This window comes from Mustela nivalis, assembly GCF_964662115.1.
Source record: "Mustela nivalis genome assembly, chromosome: 17".
In the NCBI taxonomy this organism is placed as follows: Eukaryota; Metazoa; Chordata; class Mammalia; order Carnivora; family Mustelidae; genus Mustela; species Mustela nivalis.
In genome coordinates this window covers 42075317-42083879 of record NC_139036.1, presented here as the reverse complement: position 1 = coordinate 42083879, position 8563 = coordinate 42075317, and positions in this window count along the sequence as shown.

The following is an 8563-nucleotide window of genomic DNA, read 5'->3' as shown; positions in this document are numbered from 1 at the left end:
CTAAAATTTGTATGGAACCTGAAATGACCCTGAATCACCAGAGGAATGTTGAAAAAGAAAACCAAAGCTGGTGGCATCACAATGGTTGACTTCAAACTATATTACCAAGCTGTAATCATCAAGACAGTATGGTATTGGCACAAAAACAAACACATATATCAATGGAACATAATAGAGACCCCAGAAATTGACCCTCATCTCTATGGTCAACTAATCTTTGACAAATCAGGAAAGAAAATCAGGAAAGTTTTGAGAAACCGTCTCTTCAATAAATGTGCTGGGAAAATTGGACAGCCACATATAGAAGAATGAAACTGGACCAATTTTTTAGGCCATACCCAAAGATAAACTCAAAATGAATGAGAGACAGGAATCCATCAAAATCCTAGAGGAGAACATAGGCAATAACATCTTTGACTTTGGCCACAGGGACTTCTTTTTAAGACACGTCTCTAAAGGCAAGGGATACAAAAGCAAAAATGAACTTTTGGGACTTCAAGATAAAAAACTTCTGCACAGCAGAGTAAATGTAAGAAAACTAAGAGGCAACCCACAGAATGGGAGAAGATATTTGAAAATGTCAATACAGATAAAGGGCTGGTATTCAAGATCTATAAAGAACTTCTCAAACTCAACACCCTCCAAATAAATCATCTTTTAAGAAATGGGCAGGAAAAGAAGACATCCAGATGGCCAACAGACACATGAAAAAGTGCTCCACATCACTTGGCATCAGGGAAATACAAATCAAAACCACAATGAGATACCACCTCACACCAGTCAGAATGGCTAAAATTAACAAATCAGGGAATGACAGATGCTGGTGAGGATGTGGAGAAAGGGGACCCCTCCTACACTGTTGATGGGAATGCAACTGGTGCAACCACTCTGGAAAACAGCATGGAGGTTCCTCAAAAAGTTGAAAACAGAGCTACACTATGACCCAGCAATTGCCCTACTGGGTATTTACCCTAAATATACAAACGTAGTGATCCAAAGGGGCACGTGCACCCAAATGTTTATAGCAGCAATGTCCACAATAGCCAAACTATGGAAAGAACCTAGATGTCCATCAACAGATAAATGGATCAAGAAGAAGTGGCATATATACACAATGGAATACTATGCAGCCATCAAAAGAAATGAAATCTTGCCATTTGTGACAATGTGGATGGAACTAGAGGGTATTATGCTTAGTGAAATAAGTCAATTGAAGAAAGACAACTATCATATGATCTCCCTGATATGAGGAAGTGGTGATACAATGTGGGGGGCTTGGGGGGTAGAAAAAGAATAAATGAAACAAGATGGGATTGGGAGGGAGACAAAACATAAGAGACTCTTAATCGCACAAAACAAACTGAGGGTTATGGGAGAGGCGGGGAGAGGGTGGTGGGGTTATGGATATTGGGGAAGGTATGTGCTATGGTGAGTGCTGTGAAGTGTGTAAACCTGGAGATTCACAGACCTGTACCCCTGGGCTAATAATACATTATATATTTATAAAAAAATAAAAAAATTAAAAAACAGAAAAGAAATGGCCAGAAGACATGAAAAGACACTTCTCCAAAGAAGACATGCAAATGGCTAACAGACACATGAAAAAATGTTCAACATCACTAGCCATCAGGGAAATACAAGTCAAAACCACAATGAGATACCACTTCACACCAGTTAGAATGGCAAAAATTAGCAAGATAGGAAGCAACAAATGTTAGTGAGGTTGTGGAGAAAGGGGAACCCTCTTACACTGTTAGTGGGAATGCAAGTTGGGAATTGCAAAATTTTTAATTTTTTGAGAAATCTCCACACATCTTGGAAAATAGTGTAGAGGTTTCTCAAAAAATTAAAAATAGAGCTACCCTATGACCCAGCGATTGCTCTACTGGGTATTTACCCTAAAGATACAGATGTAGAAAAGAAGGGTCATAGGCACTCCAGTGTTCATATGCACCACAATATCCAAACTGTGGAAAGAGCTGAGATGCCCTTCAGCAGAAGAATGGATAAAGAAGATGTGGATAATATACACAATGGAATATTACTCAGTCATCAGAAAGGATGAATATCAAACTTTTGCATCAACATGGATGGGCTTGGAGGAAATCACTAAGTGAAATAAATCAATCAGGGAGAGACAATTATCATATGGTTTCACTCATGTGGAACATAAGGAATAGTATGCAGGACCACAGGGGAAGGGAGTGAAAACTGAATGGGAAGAAATCAGAGAGGGAGACAAAACCATATGAAACTCTGGACTCTGGGAAAAAACTGAGGTTTACCGAAGGGAGGGGGTGGGGGATGGGGTAACTGGGTGACGGGTATTAAGGAGGGCACGTGTTGTGATGAGCACTGGGTGTTATATGCAACCAATGAATCATTCAACACTACATCAAAAACGACTGATGTACTATAAAAAGATAGATACCTCCTTTCCTCAAAAATTTAAAAATAGAATTACCATATGATCCAGTAATTCCACTACTGGGTATTTAACCAAAGAAAATGAAAACACTAATTTGAAAAGATATATGCATCTCTATGTTTATTGTAGCATTATTTACAATAGCAAAGATATGGAAGCAACCCAAGTGTCCATTGATAGACAAATGGTTAAAGAAGAGGTGGTATATATACACAATGGAATATTATTGAGCTATATAAAAGAATGAAACCTTACCATTTGCAACAGCATGAATGGCTCTAGAGGGTATAATGCTAAGTGAAATAAGTTATTCAGCAAAAGACAAATACCACATGATTTCACTCATATGTGGAATTTAAGAAACAAAACAAATGAACAAAGAAAAAAAAAAAGAAAAACAAAAAACCAGACCCTTAAATACAGAGAATAAACCAGTGGTTGCCAGAGGGGATACAGATGAGGAGAGGTCGAGATAGAAGAGATTAAGAATGCATTTATCATGATGAACACTGAATAACGTATAAAATTGTTGAATCACTGTATTATACATCTGAAAGTACAGTGAATCAGAAAACAATACAGGGACACCCTGCAATGTGAGCCTTGGATAGCCCCACTTTTCATACTCAGGGTCACTGACGTAGTATAATTTGGGAATGGTCACTGAAACCATGTAAACCATTTGATTTATTAGTATAAACCTTTCAGGACAGTGTATTTTCAGTTCCTGAATGAGCTAATCTGCCCCCGCTCACTGCTGCCTAGTTCCTCCTAAATGTTTTGAACATTTCATGGGTCAAATCAGTTATCTGAGAAGGGGTTGAGGATGACTTTGAAAGGGGGGACTATGTCATTAGCAGAGAAGGACTATTCCCAGTACAAAGTGATTGATTCTGTCATTAAATAATTCTATTCTTTTCCCAAAAGGACATGGGCTAAATACATAATTCAGTATGATCTGCTTTTGAATGCTCTGTAGGACTTTTCATAGAAATATGTTCCTAGATGAAAACAAACATTATCTTGATTTTGATTTGATTTAAGATGACAGGATTTAGAATTCAAGAATTTTCTGTCCTTGGGGCAAGAAGCTACTATTTGGTTCATACTACATTCACTCATTCATTCATCACATAATTGCTGAGCATCACTATGTACCAGGCAGAGTGGAGGATAAACTGAGTGTGATTGGCTCTGAGCTGAGTTCATTTAGTTCTTTCTTTCATGTTTTCATTGATTGGGCATTTCCTTTGATTTCTTGTGTTGGGAATTACAGAGATGAACAAGACAAAAATAATAAGGCAAAATCCCTGCTTCCAAGGGTCTTCCACATATGCTGGCAACAGGGCAAGCTATGGAGAGGATTCAGTGTGAGTGGAGAAGAGGAACACTGACTGAATGCTCTGGGAACCTGGATGAAGCTTTCTCTTGAAGGCAACTCTTCAGTTGAGAAACATGAATCCCCAGAGATACACTTGCCCCTAAGAATGATTCAGAATTAAGGTATTTAATAATAGGTTTTCAGTGTGAAAAATAATGCAGAGTTGTCAATATTTACCTATTTTTAAAGGTTTGTTTATTTATTTTTTTGAGAGAGAGAGCGAGAGCGAGCAGGGGGAGGGCAGAGGGAGAGCAAGAGGGAGAGAGGAGCAAACAGATTCTAAACAGAAAACAGAGCCTGATGCAGGGCTTGATCTCACAACCCCAAGATCATGACCTGAGCCGAAATCAAGAGTCAGATGTTCACCTGACTGAGTCACCTGGGCACCCCAATATTTACCTATTTATATTGCATAAAAACTGTGAAGTGGACCAAATAAATAGTTTGACAATGAGTTATTCAGAATTTCATATTTTCCCAACTTCCTAAAATCATCCACTCTACATGTTTCTACAATTGCACTTTTCTCCTTTCTATTAAACATACCTTTGCCCCAGAACAAAGTCAGTGAGAGATTTGTTAGCTTCACATCCATAGGACATGGTATCTTCAGAAGCTCAGAGAAATGGACTCCCAACATTGGGGGGGAATCCTCAAGCCTTTGGGGGCACATGGTAGAGGACATGGCTCCTAGCCTAATGTCCCAAGGACCTCATCAACCAGAATCACCACTCAAAGATGAGACTGTGGAGGGCAAAGGGGCTTTTGAATGCTGGGCAGAACAACATCTGAACCCAACCAGTTCAGCACAAAAGTCACAGATTCCTGAAAGGGGAAATGGCCCCCAAGGATGTGCAAACTCTCACAAAACACCAAGCATTTGTTTGTTTGTTTGTTTGTTTGTAGAAAGGCTTCTTAAAAAAAAACTAGCTTACAAAAATTATACACATAGAACATACATCTTATGAAAACTTGAAACAGAAGTGAAGCCTACACCATGGAAATAGTCCTCCTCCACAAATTAGTTTCCGTATGTATATATATAGAGGAGAGGAAGCAAATTTTGAGGTTCTAACAGATGATCATCACTATATTTCCTCGTATCCTGGGCCCTTCTAATAGCTGTAGCCCAAGCAGCTCTCAGCGATTTAGGAGAAGGATGGCATAGCAGAAGACAGGGAAGAGGTTTTGAGTCTCATGAGTCCAAGCCCTGAGTGGACAAGAGAATGGACTTGGATGAGATGAGTAAGGGGAAATGTCCCACCCTCCAGTCAGAGGAAGGCATCTGGGATTGAGGAACAAAGAGGAGGGAAAGGGAAGAGAATGTAGATGCTGGAGGATCCCCTGTTTGAACCACCCCTTTCCCCAGGCTGGGATACAGAGTCAAGGGTCAGGAGGATAATAGGTTGGGGAAGGCAGGACCAGAGGGCATCTGTTATCCCTTTCCCAGGTAGAACCTGGAGAGGCACCAAGACCCTAGGGGAGAAATAGTTCATGGGGAGTTTGGACAGAGGGCCTGAGAAAATATAGACAATCCTGAGGCCCAGGATGGTACTGAAGCTGAGACATGACTCTGTGGATCAGAGAGTAGCACAAATGGAGCAAAGGGAGCCCCAAGAGCTCAAGGGTCATGCGGGTGAGGATGAGGATACCATGGCAACACCGGGGTGTTCTGATAGCTGAGAACTGGGCAGAAGGGCTCACATGGGTCTCTCTTACAGTGTGGATGGAGGACAATGCCAAGGAGGACAATGCCTCCTGTCTCCCAACATCCTGGAGAAAAGGCCCCTGGAACTCAGGGTCACCTCTCGGGAAGGGGTCCTCAAGATGATTCTGCCACTTGGTGTCATGTAGGATGAAGATTAAAAGTACAATTTAGTTCAAGCACAAGAAAGTAAAGCTACGTATCTTTTACACCTGACTTTATGGTCTGAGATTCATTCTTACCATAAATGTATTCCCCTTTGGGTAAATCTAAAAAGTAGCATACTGGGTATCTTGTTGAGCATTTGACCTTTTCTTCACTGAAGCTTACATTGCAGGTGTCATTTCTATGTTACTATATCTGTATCTCTATATATCTACCTCATTATTTGCAATGGTGGCAAGCTTTTCCCTATATGCATATACTACAATTCACTTACCCAGGCTTCTTTCAGTGGGTGTTTCATTTCTCCCTCGTCTGCTATGATTCCCCAGATATTGCAATAAATATTCTTGTTATTCTTATGCACGTGTCTATGTAAGTGCATCTGGGGTAATTCCTGGAAGTGGAATTATTGGATCGTGGGGGATGCGCAATTGCTATTTGCATAGATGTTGCTGAACTGCCTTGAAGAGGCTGCATGATTTACTGGCCCACCCAACAGTGTTTGACAATGCCAGTTTTCTATTCATTGCCAACATTGTGACATCAACCTTTTTGATCTTTGCTCATTTACATAGTTAAAAAATGGTAATTTAATAAGCATTTTAACATTTCAAATGATGTGAGCATCTAAACCGATGATTAAAAGCCACTGGAAAAAAGCCAGCTAGCACTTATTTTAGTATTTACTCTGCCATGTGCCGGACATTATTTTAAGTGGTTTACAGAGATCAAACTCTTTAATAGTTAAAACAAGTCTATGAGCTAGGTGCTATTACTGCCTCTGTTTTGCATATGTAGAAATCTCAACACAGAGAGGTCAAGCCACCAGGCCAAGTTTTCACAGCTAGTAAATGGTAGAACCAAAATCTGAATCCAGGCTGGCTGGGTCCAGAGTTCTTGGCCTTAACTACACTGCTATGTTGCATTAAAGGGCTTCATAATGGGCCTGGGTAGGAGATAAATAAAGGCAAATGTGCTGCCCTAGAGTGTTATAAAGGAAACCTGTTATCAGGGGTTGGAGAGAGGAAGTACAGATAATTGTTTTTATCAGCTAGTCTCTGATGCCCTAGAGAACCTGGGATAAGAATCAAGCAGAAACTATTAATAAAGATCCTTAAATCAGACAAGATTTCCAAGTAATCATATCATAAAATCTCACTTAATAGAGAAGACAGTGGCAGCTTTTGGTCTTTTTCAAAGCCTCTTGAGGTGGCCTTCTGGGTGTCCATCCTAGAACCCCCTCCTCACAAATGTCCCTGAAGGTGTCCGTCCTGGAACCCCCGCATCCAACATGTCTGAGGGTGTATGGACACAGCTGGATCAGGATGGACCACATGCTGTGGTTTGACATCTTCCTGGTGCAATACACACAGAGCACACTGCATGTGGACAGCACCTGCTTCCTTAGACACCCTCAGAATCTCCCCTTGGCAACAGATAAGGTAGCTTCAGACTAGATCCTAACCCTGGGCTGCTCCAATTTCACTGCTTTCTCTTTCACAAAGAGTTGTCTCGGTAAGTCCCAGCGCCGGCATTGAATGATGCTGTTCTCGACCCAGGGCTTCACCTAGCCCTGAAGACAAACTATAACTCTAAAACTTGTACTCCCAAAGAGCGATAGGGTGGTCCCTGTGAATGAGGGAGGGCTGCTAGACTGCCTCTCTTTTCACAACTCATCGCCAGGACTTCCCTCCACACAACCTGGCCCATATGTTGGTCTCTTTACAGGGAGTGAAAGGAGGCAGACTGGGATGTCAAGGATGGGCTCCCCCCCAGCTCACACCATCTCAAACACCTGTCTCATGCCTTCCACTTACTACCAGTTCTTTTGAGACAAAAGAAAATCAGCAGAACCCTCTTCTTTAAGAGCAACAGGTGGCATCAGTGTCATTATGTAAAACAGACCACGCTGAGTCCAAGCCAGGACTTTAGAGAGGGGTGCCATGGAGGGCATCAACACTCCAGCTGTGAAGCCCAAGAAGTAACAAGTGGCGTGTGTCCTGAGAGATGGAAGGAACCATAATTTCAGTCAATGGGATAAATCCTTCCAGGAAGTAGGGCCACAACGTGGAGCCTATTTAGCAAATCAAAGGAAATGACTGTAATGGTCCAATTCTCTGGATTAAAGTGATGCATTGGGATGAGGCAAGAGAGAAATAAAGAGGTGTTTGAAGATGGAACTTATGCAGATTGGACCTAGAAGCCTCTGAAGGATGGGAAGGCCAAGTCTGGTGATGTCTCCTAATTATAGTGTTTGTAAAGGATTATTCACTGGTGACCTCAGGGTAACTGGCACTGACCCCACAATGGGTTTTCCTTTTGGGAAGAATTCCAGATCTCTTTATTTCTTTTTGAGAGAATTCTAAGAGCCCAGGTCTCACCAATACTTATACCCACTGCCTCCCATTTGGTTTTCTTAGAGATGCTTTTTCTTAAATTTTAGGAATTAGAGAAAAGACCTGTTTATATTCTCCTGGGCTGTTCTCTGATTAACTTCCTCCATTCTTTGGTCCGTCTACTTTCCCTCTAGCACTCTGGAGGGGTGACCTCTGACCTCACAGCCCATGGTTGCTTTGGTCTCTAACAAAAATCTCTGGGATGTGAGGCCCACTTTAGACTCTTGACTTTTTATATGACTTTCTGTGTGCATTTTTTGGTCTTTTCTGCTCTGTGTGTAGGTATCTTCTTTTGCTGGAACACAAGGATCCTCAGATATTTTATTTCTTTTCACATTAGCCTCTAGCCCAACAACTAAGCCTGCGACAACTAAGTCCAACAACTAAGTTGCCCAACAACTAAGTCCTGCAACAAAGCAACAACACAGGCAGTACATAAGTTGTTCTCACTGGGGGTCATGGCAGGGTAGGAAGAGAATGAATGGGCC